This window comes from Haliotis rufescens, unplaced genomic scaffold (assembly GCF_023055435.1).
Source record: "Haliotis rufescens isolate VD_foot unplaced genomic scaffold, xgHalRufe1.0.p SCAF_20, whole genome shotgun sequence".
Taxonomy (NCBI): Eukaryota; Metazoa; Mollusca; class Gastropoda; order Lepetellida; family Haliotidae; genus Haliotis; species Haliotis rufescens.
The window spans coordinates 18,710,078-18,723,688 of NW_025963891.1; the positions used below are offsets into that span (position 1 = coordinate 18,710,078).

Below are 13,611 nucleotides of genomic sequence, written 5' to 3' on the forward strand. Positions count from 1 at the left end.
ACAATACTGTACCAACTGACATACCAATATCACAGTTCTGTACCACCTGACATACCGATATCACACAATACTGTACCAACTGACATACCAATATCACAGTTCTGCACCATCTGACATACCGATATCACACAATACTGTACCACCTGACATACCCACATCACACAATACTGCACCACCCACTTCTATATCAGAAACCCCCCAAAAGACATGAACAAGACTTAACACTTAAACCTTTGTAAAATGTTACAGCGCTTGTTATTACTGAACTTTCACATTTCTTTATTAATTTTCCTGTTTTATCCCACCACTTGATATTCCTGCAGACCTTTTGCCTGCTTCATCAACCACCTACAGGGGAGAGGAAGAGGAAGGCAACACTTCGCCTGAACTTTTCCTCCACCATCATCAACTTCCATGTTATGCCATCAGTTGATATTTTCAGTCTTCACACTTAATATACACACCCAGGGTGGCAGTAATCTATTGCTCAATAGTTTCAGTGCCGGCACAACTCGAAAATTGAAAACGCATGTCTCTCGGGGGCAATTTCAAAACCCATTAATCCAAATTCCTATTTCTTCAAAATGCAGCTCCCAAAGAAAACCTTGCGTTGATTAACTACTAACCCCAGAAAAGAAGCAGAAACACACACCTTATAATTGTAATGTTTTCATCAACAAAATATAGATAAATAAATAAATTTTGATGCAATAATATTGAGAGGCACCCCAGCTGCACTGTTCTCTGCAAATGGCTGTCTTGTTGAGGGACATATGCTCACAGTTAATTCTGTCTATGGCTGCTAACGATAGGCGTGTGCAACTAATATCAAATTCCCAATTGTCAGGGCAGTTTTCTGTTCTTCAAACCTCCCCCTATGTAATGTCTACACACAGGTGCCTGTAACATTGAAGTCAAAGCTGCAATTAATTCAAAAGCCATTAAATTGTTTATATTAAATCAAAACCTGTACAAACACTTTAAAAACTCTTACGTTTTAACTTCTGGTCTGGAATATGTGCAAACTAAGGGCTACTCCTTTATACGGTGAGTTTTTCAAGTATGATAAAGATGGACAAATCTGATTACTAGGATGGTGAGGACTCTGCTCCCTGATAAACAGATAAACAGCGATAAACAGGCCTGGGAAAGAATGTAACAGCAGGAACAAGATAAACAAAGTCGTCTTGCGATTACATTCATTCAAGTTTCATCTCCAACAGAGTCTTCATCCAAACCAATCAACTTTGGCATACTCTGGCTGATTTTCTGAGAATGTAGGCGTTTATAATAATTCTGGAACATTCTAAACAGCAGGGGAATGATAAACAGGAACCGCTCCTAACTACTATTTCTGTTAAAAGTTTAGCTGTTATGAGATTCCTACAAATCCGATTTGTCGTCTGATTTCTTATGACGTAAATAATACTTCCAAAATATGACATACCAGTTAACACGACTTACTGGTAACAAGGAAGAAATTACATTATTTGGTACCTGTCAGGTGAGATAACTTTTCTACAACATTTAAATTGACACACCATTATTCAAATGGGAACTTTCCCTGATTGAAATGGATTAACTGTACATGTGTAGAAGTTTTCACAGTGGAAAGTACGTCACAAATTAGTGCAGTGATTGCTCCCCCAGTGAGTGAATAAGGATGGCGTCAGGGAATGTAGACTTACATAGTCTCAATGTTTCCAGCTCTATCACACCTGCCATAGCCTTGCTCCAAGGCTGTACTGAAAGATAGGTCCATGGATGTGTAGTAATTCTATACTCCTAAAGGCAAGTCCCGATATGTGGACAGTACTCCAGTCTCTTACAGGGACAACTTGTTCTTAATATTTACATTATCTAGAAATTATGATTTAAACTAATAATTATTGCCTTAGAGAATTGTGCAAGTCTACTGCCTGTATGAAATCAAATCTGGATTAGACAAATCAGATGTCCAGAACAAGAGCAAGGATACATAGGGTATTATGGGTACCAAAACCATCTGCCAGGGCCCCTGTTCCACAAAGGGATCTTAGCGATATTACAATTGTCATGAAACTATGTTAAAGAATGGTCACAGTTACAATCGTCTTAGCACTATGATCACTCTGTGGAACAAGGGAGGAGTTGGGTTTGTACAGAAAGAGTGGGCTCTTACAACCAACATTAGCTGGATATTGAAGACTATCCTGCCCAAAGGAGACATACAATTAAAGATTTACTGTTACTCAAACTAATTCTTTACTATCCTTAACAATTCCCCCACCCCCTACCCCCACCCCACAACCCAAATATAAAAATAAATAAAAAAATAAATATGTGTTTCATATTTCAGTCCTTGTTTTCTTCCCTTCTTTTAAAAAAAGTGACAATATGTCAGTAATAGCCTGCTTTCAAATGAAGGCTTACCGTATTCGACGTAATAAGCGCCCATGGCGCTCTCAAAATTAGAAATAGGGGGCGCTTATTAGAATATTATTTTGGTGAAAAAAAACAGATTTGAAAGATAAATTTCGTGGTTTATGCTGACAGCCTGAAATGTTTATGTACGACAGATATATTTCTCTAGAATTTAATTGCCGATAATTAAGGGTGCATATAACACACGAGTGCGTAATGTACGCGAATAAAAAAAGTCTTGTGAATATTGATCAGTCGGAAGGGGTGCTAATTGGGATTGTTCACTAGCCAATATATTAGCAAATACCGCCGTGGGCGCTTATTAGAGCGGGGCGCTTATTACGTCAAATACGGTATCTATAATTTACACCAGTGAAATAAAATAGATAAAACAGATATGGAGATAAAAGCCATGATGCATTGCCAAAATGCCATGGATGAAATAGGACAATGGTACAGGGTCATGGGTTCCAGATTATGGTCATTCAGGAAACCGGAACACACATAATTCTTTGGGAGGCCTGAACAATGAATCTGCTGTATACCAATATTATTTGGACACTTACATGATTTCTCTACATTACCAAAATTTCCAACAAATCTTAAGGACATACCAGATGACAATCAGTCAAGTTCCTGAATGATGCACTACCGTATTCGCCGTAATAAGCGCCCAGGGCGCTCTCAAAATTAGAAATAGGGGGCTCTTATTAGAATATTATTTTGGTGAAAAAAACAGAGTTGAAAGATAAATTTTGTGGTTAATGCTGACAGCCTGAAATGTTTATATACGACAGATATATTTTTCCAGAATTTAATTGCCAATAATTAAGGGTGCATATTACACACGAGTGCGTACTATACACCAATAAATAGGTCTTGTGTACATTGATCAATCGGAAGGGGTGCTATTGGGATTGTTCACTAGCCAATATATTTGCAAATATCGCCCTGGGCACTTATTCTCTAATAAGCGCCCACGGCAATATTTGCTAATATATTTGGGCGCTTATTACGTTCAATACGGTAATTTGAAAGCCTGATCCACTCTTATACTTCAAACTTGTCTGACATTTCAGTAATGAAACAATACTTGAGATCATTTTATAACAATAATAAATGAGGAAACAACTAAACTATGTTTCAAACTTTGTACTTGAGCCATTCCATGGAATACATAGCCCTCAAACCTTTCAATAAAGAAAACAATGATTATAGAAAATGATGATTGTGTTCATTCTCTTTAAGTCATCATGGCTCTGTTTAAATGTGTAACAACAGAGCAACAACACTGTAGTTATACACTGCACATGCATGTTACATATGCACATTTCCTTCTCTGAAACCAAACAAATCCTTCAACAAACAAACACAACTGCATTCAACAGATCACACATTTCCTCCAACTTAAAACCACATCATTTGAACCATCCGTTATTTATCTAAAGCCATTTAGTGCCACAATAAACATCCAAGCGTTGCGTTTTACTCTGCATCAGAACCTAATACCCAATGATGCAATACTTGGCCTAAGGCCACTCTAACAAGATCATCGTATTCTCGTCTTGGCTCGGAAACTCTCTCAAGAGGTTTTATGTTTGCATAGTGTTTATTATCCCTGGGTGTAGATGGTGTAGGTAGACCACAGCGCCGAGGTTTTTATATACTTGGCTGCTGCTGCTGCTGCTGTTATAAGCATTTCAGGGGATGGGGGAGGAGGGAACATGGCCAGATGTGTCTTGCTTTTTCACAGACTTCCACACTCAAGGTCCTCATGTTGAAATGTTGTGTTGATTATATGCTAGTTATGTCGAAGGAATGAGATCACATGTTTAGTTGCCTTGCGCGGATATGATACAGAAATATTATTCTACATGAGGCTGATCTGTAGCATTGGGGCCGATGCTGTGTGCTTCAAGGACAAACTTTCATAGTACCCTTATCAAAATCCTAACCGAATTGACTAATCAGTTAAATATCAGTTATACAATATCATACCATAAATTTCAAAAGATTAACTTCCTGGAAAACTAAGTAACATTTTCCGAAGGACATGTAGTGAAATTTTGTATTATCCAGAGTGAGTGAGTGAGAGAGTGAGTTGGGTTTTATGCCGCTTTTAACAGTATTCAAGTTATATATCGCGGCGTGTCAGCTTGATGTGGGAGGAAAGCCCCAAGTGATGCCAGTCTCAGATGTTTACCACTTCGATGAAACCCATGAGCACCGGTATGGTGCTGACAAACCTAGAAACATAATTGGGGAGAACCAGGATTCAAACCCACAATCATAGGTTTCTGGCGTGCCCAAGGGACGCAACTCTGCATAGCGAATCGCCGCGCCTTAGACGCTGCATTATCCAGAAAGAGTACCACAAAATACATCAATCACCATGATGAGCCAAACTTCTCACAATAACAATCCAACACTGACAACTTTCCAACAATAAAACATTCCTACCAAAAAAAACCCCATTTGTACAAATTGTAAAAATCATGAAAATCAGAGCATGAAAAACACCCATGGAGCCACTCTGGAAAGACAAGCAGGATAGACTCAAGGAAGAAAGGGAGCAGCCAACAGCGCCACCTTGTGGCAATGTCATAAGAAACATGCGCATCCACTGAGTAATGGACAGTTAAATGATGAGGGAGTTACCAGAAACCATACCACCAGTCCATATGGTTTCCACTGATTCAGATTCATCTGCCAGAAGGCAATCTCACTGATGTCCCGTTACCTCCATCCCGAGATGCAAGGTACCTAACTGTTGTAACTGCCTAGAACAGGTACCCTGGGATATCACTCTGCCAGAGGTCACCACGGGTCACATGATCAATCAAAGTTAATAGCATGGGCTGCGCTTCCTACAAATAACATGTGCAGAATTATTTCAGTGCCCTAGTTTTGTCGACATGATTAGTGAACACTACCTCAAATGTGACTTCACAAACTTCAGGATTAATACAGAAGGTGCAATCATGCAATAATACTGACATGGTACTTTGGGAATCCTGTAATTCATGAAATTTGACTAAAAATAAATAAATATTTCAGGTAAATCCTTCTTGAACAAGAACAGTAGAACCACATATCACATCTTTATTTGTAGTCAAAACGTTCGCCTCTTAAGTTCGACCCCACAATACATAAATCAACCATAATCCATCCACAGATACAAAATAGCTTAAACTTAAAACACAATAAAACAAGTGTTTATAATGACAGACCTATCTCAATTTATTATACCAGTACTTATTACCAGCCAATTACTATTACAGCCCGTGTTTTCTTGAGCATGAATAATTAGGGTTTCATGCCCCTTTAACACTATTCCAGCAAATTGTCTGCGGGGGGACACTAGAAATGTCTGTCAGAAATGGCGTGGCAAGCAAATGCTTGGGTATGTGAGTATTGTTTTTAATGACTTTAAGGGATATTCTATCAATATCATTGTTATCATACGTGGAATCAAACCCTTGCCTTTGGCAAATGAGTGCTTTAACATTCCCACTATCCTACTGCCCTCATCATCCATGAGCTCTGAGCACACATATGAAACATTGAGCTCTGAGCACACATATGAAACATTGAGCTCTGAGCACACATATGAAACATTGAGCTCTGAGCACCCATGAAACATTGAGCTCTGAGCACACATATGAAACATTGAGCTCTGAGCACACATATGAAACATTGAGCTCTGAGCACCCATGAAACATTGAGCTCTGAGCACACATATGAAACATTGAGCTCTGAGCACACATATGAAACATTGAGCTCTGAGCACACATATGAAACATTGAGCTCTGAGCACACATATGAAACACTGAGCTCTGAGCACCCATGAAACATTGAGCTCTGAGCACACATATGACCAGTCCAACTGATATTTTACTAGACTGAGGCTCCAGGCCAGGGGTTAAATCCAAGGACTACAAACACACATATACAAGGTCCACCTACAGTCATACTATCAGCCTGGAGCACACTTTTTCTCCCTGCACTGAGCGACCATCATTTGAAATCAACTATGATGGAATCTAATGAAGCCTGGCAACTGTGGGAGGTTTAATGCTAAGTCTGTCATTAAGTGTGCCCTGACTTCACCTTCACTATTGAAGATGAAAGATGGCAGCAGTAAATCTATTTAGCTTCCTGTAACTCTGGCACTAGATTGTCTTCGGTGGTTATGTGGCTACACACAAGCCAACTTCTTCAATCTATAGGTACAGTGCATCTAGTTTCAGTTTGTTAGTTGATTAAAGCCGCACTCGGCATATTCCATCTATTTGACAGCAGCTTGTAAAATATTGAGTGTGGACCAGGCAAACCAGTGATTGATATTGTGAGCAACGATCCATGCCATCAGGGTCACAATGACTTGCAACCAAGCGATCATACGACCAACATAGGTTGCTAGGCACCTATTCTAATCCAGACTCCCCACTGGGGTCCAATTGAAGAATTAGCTACTCTTAGTTGAATTAGAATTACCAGAGATTCATGGCTTTGAAAAGTGAATCAATTCATAGCCATGTTTTCTTTACGTTCATTTTACTTTTCTGAGAATATTGAGGGTTTGTGCAAAATTGACTGATTTATGCACTGATTTATGAGTGCACAACAGTTTTTAAAATATATCTCCATAAATGCAAAATATACTGCATTTAATACTTCAATAACCCCCTAAAATTGCATATCATCTTGATTTGTAACATACTAAGAAGACAAAGTTTGACAAAGATTGACAAACTGTATGTTCACATTTTAGTTCAAAAACACAAACTGAAGGGAGGACTTCTTGGCTAATTTGCTTTTAAGAAGTGTTTAAAAGGAAAGTAAATAAGAGTTTATTCTCAAAAGACAAGACCAATGGGGAATTTTGAAATTTAAACTAAAATAAACAAACTTCACTCTAAATCCTTTGACTCTTCAGTTAACTTTTTCAATCATTTGGTTTAGCTCGTCACCAAAAAAATGTTAAAAGCCATTTGTAAACGGCCACAGTTTGTTTACTGAGTCTTTCCTGTGTCCACACCAGTGAAAATAGCAGCGTCGCTCAATGTAAACGCTCGGCTGTGCTACTGGTTGTTGGAGCAGGTTAGGCCAATGTGTACACATGCATTTAATCGTGGTCTCTCCACTTGCTGCAGATATGTCTCCGTAAACTGTTTCTTACGACGTCTGTTTACGCTAACAATAGGCCCGGACTCTCAGACCAGAAACAAACAAACTTGAGTCGCTAGGAAAGTATGAAGCAGTGATTTATCATAACTCTATCCTTCCCATCTCTTCTCCATGCTGGTGCATAGGGCCAGTACTTAGTGACAAGCCGATGGCCACGAAGCATGAAAAGAGCCACCGTATGACACAGATTGAAGCGGAACATTGAAGGGGCTAGTCGCGTAATCTGTAGGGCTGTAAGAGCACTACGATTCATTATGTACACATGCATTTCATCAGACGGGACTTGACTCTCTATTCATGGGGGCAAAACACAATGACGACAGAAGTAGGAACTTCTAAAGTGCTGGGTGGTTGACTCCCTCTAAGGCAGGAAGCTGACGGGCTATCTCACCGAGATCTAAAGGCCAGGCGAGCTGAGGAAAGTTGGCAGTGCATGAGTAGAGACTCGCTTGAGAGGAAGAGTTGGGAGTCACTCAGGCCTTAGTTGAATGTAGACCAGTCGGTATCCCTGACAGGGTCCAGCTCCCTGACCTTTCCTTACTGCCTAAGGGAGAAGCCAGTGCACTGATTGTCCTGCGTGCTGTTTACTATGTGCAGCTACCTAGAGGTGTAGTGGCTGTCAGTGGGACTGCGTGGTTCATTGGTGGGAGGTGGAGCCAGGCATGCTGTGTATAAGCCCTGCTCATCTAGTGATATAACAGGCAATCGTCAGCACGAGTGGGAAGCTGCCTGGCTTGTTAGTCCACAACAGTAACACTGGCACACTCTGGGATCATACCTCCGGATCTTACGTTTGGTGCACAGTAGCGTTTGTGGCAGCTGTGTAACTGCCGTTATTGGGATATACTGGATAACAAGTGTGACACCAGCACTCCAAGCACTGCTTGACTGATAAACTCCTGGTAAGTTCTCCTAGATGTAGCACCTAACATACCCATCCGACCCGTCCAAGTACTGTTGAAACCAGTGTAGGGAACCATGCTATAACCCCCCTATTTTCAAAATTCAAATCTGTGTCACGGAAGCCTACTTTTCTTTAACCCTTTCCCCCTCAAGTGTAAACCTGCAAAAGCCATCCCAAGCTTAACATACTCCTGCTGAGACTATTCTTTTCCACTTATGGAAATCCTGTGTTTACACATAGAAATTCCTGGCTTTAGAAGTGTATGGGGTGTTCTCCGACCTAATTATTTGGGTAAGACTGTTGTCTAAGCCACCCACAAGTGTATGGTGTTGGCAGTCAGATCACCCACTAATGGTTGGGCTCCCTTAATGTAGCCAACAATGATATGGTCAGACCAGGGAAGCGGGATTTCTCCACAGCTTGGTTTACGGTTGACATAAAAAGAGACAGGCATTGATTCGAGATTGTGAATAGATGGCGTTTCCATGTTGCCTGGTCATAACTGTGGTCAAGCATGTATACTTAGTGTCCACTCTGACACCAAGTTGTCATGTGATAATCATACCAATTTCAAATCAGCATGATTAATGAGAATTTATCTAAGTAGTGTTCATAGGCTATTTCGAAGACAAATTTAGAAAACTGAAAGGACAATTTTTCAATATTAATTGAAACTAAAAAGTCATATGTAATATTTTATAATATGATTCAACATAATTATTATACAATATTCGCAGGACGTGTGTCAAATGTATTTATATCTTGTTGTGAGAAATAAAAGTATACATCATGAGACATTATAACACCTGCAGAAGTCAGGGTTCATAAAACTCCACAAGGTACTAAATCCTGCAGAAGAGTGGACATTTTCTGGGAGAGTAGGGCCCAACAACATTTTTGTGTGACCAGTACAAAATGGGGAAGAAATATAAACCACTTTGCCCGACAGAGTTTTTCTTTATTAAATAGATATTGACATGTTTATGTTAATTTAAACTCTCATGTTGACATGTTTACATTCATTCAAAGTTTCATGTAAACTGCACGATGTCATTACTTGCAGTTAATTTCCTTCTGATGAAGTGGTTATATAAACATGTCATGATGGTAGCCAAATGATTTCCAAGGTGGACCAAAACAACTGGAACCCGTACCAAGCAGAAAAACGGGACTGATAAACACAGGCTATTTTGAACCTTGTCTAATAGCCTGAAGCCTAACAGTAGGAGCTTGCTGTCCATAAATAAGCATGGAGTAATTCACGGGAGATTTATCCTGCCTCTCTGTCAATTTCTTACATTTACAAATTGAGTTATTGTAAGTCCCACACTTCGTGTCTACAAACCGTCTTGAAATGTTGTTACCGTGGTCAACGTAATAAGCGCCCAGGGCGCTCTCAAAATTAGAAATAGGGGGCGCTTATTAGAATATTATTTTGAGTTGAAAGATTGTAAATTTCGTTGTTTATGCCAACAGCCTGAAGTGTTTACATACGAAAGATATATTTTTCAAGAATTTAATTGCCCATAATTAACACACAAGTGCGTATTACACACGAATAAATACGTCCTGTGTACATTGATCAATCGGAAGGGGTGCTGATTGGGATTGTTTACTAGCCAATATATTAGCAAATATCGCCGTGGGCGCTTATTAGAGCGGGGCGCTTATTACGTCGAATACGGTAATCGTGTCAAATCTACCAGAGATATATAAAATCATGTGTTGATGATGTGATAAAAATATACATAGCTACCTCAATATTCTTATAAATACTTTATTGTAAATAAATAGAACTTTTAATATACTACTCAAAAGAAGATAAGGGCCACCCGATTCTTTCAAATTACTATAGTAAACTGTCATGGACCACTGAGGCATGGTGTGACAGACTATGTATATTAACATGAAAGAATCAGGTGGTCCTTAACTTATTTTGAGTAGTATATATAAGAAGGTAGTCCTCTTACTACCATCACTGTAAAGTAGGTGCTTTCAACTAATCAAACCTGGATCTAGATTATAAAATAGACAAGTCTAACTAGCTATAGACTTATGTAATCAGCATTACAGAAAAAAATGTAGAAATGAGAAATGTATTGTTTAAGTGAGTGAATGAGTATGGTTTTACGGCGCTTTTAGCAATATTCCAGCAATATCACGGTGGGAACACCAGAAATGGGCTTCAGACATTGAACCAATGTCAGGAATCGAACCCGGGTCTTCTTCGTGACGAGCCAATGCTTTAACCACTAGGCTACCCGACCGCCCTGTATTGTCTAAAATATAATTTCAGCAACAATATGTTAGTTTAATGAAAAGGTTGCAGTTTTAGTAGAACAAAGTTTGCAACTCATGGTATTATTTGGCTTGGTTTGTCCCAGAAGTCTTTCTCAATAACAATATACCCTGACCAGACTGTTGGTCTGTCAACATGCCTCAATGGCATCATCAGTCAGTGCTCACACTATTGACCACTGGTTTTTCTGGCCACCTCACACAGAACCTGAGATACATCTGTTATCAGAGTTATTACAACTTCCCATACTCCCGCTTCAAAAGTGTCCACAACGATCCAATTTCAAATGCACCCAGCACCCTAATTATGCCAAACACAAGGCGGATACACAACTGAACTTCATAGTTTGATAACATCTACATCGAGACAGCATGGTATTTTTTTTCCAGCATAACTAACATTCTTTTGTTCAGGTCCGACAGCACATCAGTCTTAGTCAATAACCTCCCATAAACAATTACAACAAGTCTACAAGGAACATACTTCGTGATATACTATTTTCCTATCCACAGATAACAAAGCCGGTTGATATAAACTAAACTATTCTTAGCATGTTGGTGATAAATTTCTCGATTAAACAACCATAAAAGCAGGAATTAATTGAACCAAGAAAATCTATTTCTTTCTTTTCAGGCAGTCACAAAAAAAACCTGGATAAGGGAGCCAATCGTTGTCTCATGTTTGTTTTGCGTTTACTATCATCTCTTTAAAGATGATTTCATGTGCATGTTTATAAGGGGAACTGATCTGCAGCCCAGGCAGATGACGACTATTAAAAGTCAATTTCAGTCTGTTCTGTCTCCTTATTCCTCAATTGACTTTTTTCCCTCCCCAAGTATGCTCTGTTGGCGGAAAATTCAATTGTTGCGTCAATTTGCCTCAAGATAGCTCCTGACCTTCAAAATCTGTGATGGTTGCGCTGCTTGACCTGTGGCTATTTGCATACTGTCAGGCTCTGTTCCTATTGTATTTGCCTTCGAAATTGACCGATTGTAATTAAAAAACTGAGTACTTTACGAAACTGAAAATGTAATAGATTTCCCTTTCGGCAAACAAAATGTCTTTTTCATGAACTGGTAAAGACAAAGGCTATGGGGACTGACATTGAGTGCAGCTCATACAAATGCATGCAGGTATTTATGCATTCAAAAGAATGAAATGCATCAACACAAACTTTTCTTTATGACTCAAACATTGTGGTCGAAGAATCAACTATTATGTTTTGGGATAAAACCATCAAAAACTCTTTTGCAAATCTTCTTTAAATTATTTACTATTTACGTAGAATAAATCATTATCACAATGACCCAAGAACCTATCAGTAAACATATTAAGGATATAAGTAGTGCCTAATTCAATAATGAAATGAAATCAGGCTCCTTCTGTGAAACCTGCAATGCAGTTATGGTGGTGAATGGTCCATCTGATGCTGTGGGAGAGGAGGACCACCTGATGCCTAGGATCAGGGGACCCTTTCAAGGGGTCAGAGGCACTGCAGTGGTCAGCTGAGGAAATTGGTCAGTAAATCAGATCAGCGTCCACTGTGTGGTCAGGAAGCTGTCAGTGACGCACAATTACCTGACAATATTGGATATTAGACAGCCATTACCAAGACATTACTGGGACATGCTTGGAATCTGTGATGATTTGTTCAGGCAGGATAAGATATAAGTTTGTAACCTGTCGACCTGAGATGGCACTATGAAGACTGTATTGTCAGATGGATGTCTGGACTGTCAGTCGGTTTGGAGAACTGTTAGCTGCTCAAGAAGATGGTCAGCTGATTGGGTGAATTGTCAGCTGATTGGGTGAATTGTCAGCTGGTTAAAATGATTGTCATCTGGTTGACTACTTTAGTTGATTGGGTGGATTGTCAGCTAGTTAACATGGTTGTCATCTGGTTGACTACTTTAGTTGATTGGGTGGATTGTCAGCAAGTTAACATTGTTGTCATCTGGTTGACTACTTTAGTTGACTGGGTGGATTGTCAGCTGGTTAACATGGTTGTCATCTGGTTGACTACTTTAGTTGATTGGGTGGATTGTCAGCTAGTTAACATGGTTGTCATCTGGTTGACTACTTTAGTTGACTGGGTGGATTGTCAGCTAGTTGGCATAGTTTTCATCTGGTTGACTACTTTAGTTGATTGGGTGGATTGAGGATGAACAATGTACAACACCAGACATTTCTCTGATTTCCACTGCAGTTTTGCCCAATGAACTCAGTTTCATCAAATAATCGAGGATGGTTATTCTCTGGCATTGACATTTTATATTCAACTTCAGCCATTAGTCCAGTAAAATGTCTTGCATGCCCAACTAATAATAGTCCATATATATTTACACTGAAATCCGCTGAAAATGATGCCAAAGACAGTTTGAACAAGTTGATTCAAAAGTTGTTGGCACAGATGGCAACATGATATGCATTGCCATATTTTCTGTGGCTGAGCCTTCAGCTCTGGGAAAAGTATTGGGCGACAAGAATGATTTCTTTATATCAGAAAGTATCTACACACATAGTTGTGATGATGATCACCGACAAGGATGATGCATTTATTAGGTTGAATAGGTATTCAATAACTTTAAAAAAGTAAAGCACAGTTAATAGCATAGTGCCATTTATTCCATACACCTTCAACAATCCTAGCAAACGCCAACATAAAACTACCCTTCATTGCTACAAAACAGTTCGATTGCCACAACTTCACTCAGCATTGAGCAGCAAACTGATATTCTAGATATTTAAAGACAGTAAAAGCTCCCTGTCTGCTACAGCTGCTGTGTATGTTGAGATGTGGGGCTGTAGTTTCATG

General features: G+C 39.4%; 2 protein-coding genes across 4 annotated transcripts in view; one reads left to right on the plus strand and one right to left on the minus strand.

The window, feature by feature from the left end:
- LOC124133022 overlaps positions 1 to 13,611 on the minus strand; it is a 228,303-nt gene that overhangs the window by 68,516 nt on the left and 146,176 nt on the right. The window lies entirely within an intron of this gene.
- Positions 1 to 13,611, plus strand: part of LOC124133041 (BTB/POZ domain-containing protein 17-like) — a 33,250-nt gene that overhangs the window by 6,689 nt on the left and 12,950 nt on the right. Inside the window, exon 1 of one of the 2 annotated variants that reach the window (XM_046497241.2) lies at positions 7,488 to 8,495. The exons of the other annotated variant lie outside the window; for it this stretch is intronic. The gene's annotated coding sequence lies outside the window, so the exon portion shown is untranslated. Of the gene's footprint in view, positions 1 to 7,487; positions 8,496 to 13,611 lie in introns of those variants that run through there. 2 annotated transcript variants of the gene reach the window in all.